This window comes from Myotis lucifugus, unplaced genomic scaffold, assembly GCF_000147115.1.
Source record: "Myotis lucifugus unplaced genomic scaffold, Myoluc2.0 scaffold_137, whole genome shotgun sequence".
Taxonomy (NCBI): Eukaryota; Metazoa; Chordata; class Mammalia; order Chiroptera; family Vespertilionidae; genus Myotis; species Myotis lucifugus.
In genome coordinates this window covers 1,993,039-1,994,662 of record NW_005871185.1, presented here as the reverse complement: position 1 = coordinate 1,994,662, position 1,624 = coordinate 1,993,039, and the positions used below count along the sequence as shown (strand labels likewise).

Here is a 1,624-nt window from a genome sequence, read left to right as displayed (position 1 = left end):
CGCACCCTGTCACACACAGAGCAGGGGCAATCAGGGGGTTGGGGAGCTCCCCCCTATCAGGCACAGAGCAGGGCGATCAGGAGGTTGGGGCGCCTTCCCCTGTCAGGAACAGAGCAGGGCAGATAGGGAGGTTGTGGCCCCGCCCCGTGTCACACACAGAGCCGCAGGCAGATCAGGGGGTTTGGGCGCTGCCCCCTGTCACGCTGCTCCAGGGGCCAGGAGGCCTCGCGGCTCCGCTGATCCCAGTGCTGGGAGGCCTCGTGGCTCCGCTTGACACTGGGGCAGTGAGGCCTCGCTGCTCCACTGATCCCAGTGCTGGGAGGCATATTACCCTTTTACTATATAGGATAGAGGCCTGGTGCATGGGTGCGGGCTGGCTGGTTTGCCCTGAAGGGTGTCCGGATCAGGGTGGGGGTCCTGCTTGGGTGCCTGGCCAGCCTGGATGAGGGGATGATGGCTGTTTGCAGCTGGTCACACCCCCTTCAGGGTGGGGGTCCCCATTGGGGTGCCTGGCCAGCCTAGGTGAGGGGCTAAGGGCCGTTTTCAGGCTGGCGGGCGACTGAAGCTCCTACCTCTCCTTTTTTTCTTTTTTTCTTTTATTCTGGCATTTATTTACCTTCTATGGCTGTCACTGGAGCTGAGAGCCGGCTTTAGCTCTGAGGCCGCTCTGAGGCCGGCTCCAGCTTGAGGCCTCGGCTGCTGAAAGCAGGGATCTGGGTTTGTTTGGGTTCTATAATTGCAACCTTGTTTTGGTCCTGCTCGCTCCAGCTCTGATGGCTGAAAGCAGGTATGGGTTTTTTTTAGCTTCTATAATTGCAACATTGTTTCTTAGAGAGCAGCTCAGAGGCTGGCAAGGCAGGCGGGGAACCTTGGCTTCCTCCATCACTGGAGCAAGCAAGCCTCCTGTTCGCTTCAGCTGCCTGGCTGCCGGCTGCCATCTTGGTTGGCAGTTAATTTGCATATCGCCCTGATTAGCTAATGGGAAGCATATCGGAGGTACGGTTAATTAACATGTTTGTCTATTATTAGATAAGATACTGAAAGAGCAAAGATGACATCTTGCCCTATCTCCCTCCACATGATATTACAGTTGGAGAAAGAAAAATAGTTTACAGACTAAGATTAAAAAAAAAAAAGCAGGAACACCCTAACACCAATAGGAGATATACATCTATACTAATAAAAGGGTAATATGCTAATTAGACTTGATATACCAGACATCTTCCAGACGTTATTCCAGACATCCTTCCTAACAAAGCCAGGGGCATGGCTGGCCTGAAAACCACCTGCGGCCCCTCGCCCAGGTCGGCCCTGCCCCCCTGCAGGGACTCCCCCCACCCCGATCAGGTGCCCCCTTCAGTGCAGGCCAGCCGGCCTCCACCTGTGCACCAGGCCTCTATCCTATATAATAAAAGAGTAATATGCAAATTGACCCTAACAGCAGAACTACCAGAACGAATGCTGGACCAGTCACTATGTCAGGCACCGATCACCTGATGGCGAATGGGAACCGAGGGTGGTGGCGGCAGGGGGCGCAGCTGGCTGTGGCAGCTGGGAAGATGCCCTGATTGCAGCCCGCCTAGGACCGTAACCACCACACAAATTCGTCCACTGGGCCTCTAGG

At 55.3% G+C, this 1,624-nt stretch overlaps 1 protein-coding gene across 1 annotated transcript in view; it reads right to left on the bottom strand.

Annotated features, from left to right (window-relative positions):
• The window catches only part of TMPRSS7 (transmembrane serine protease 7), a 34,326-nt gene that overhangs the window by 22,321 nt on the left and 10,381 nt on the right, over nucleotides 1-1,624 (bottom strand). The window lies entirely within an intron of this gene.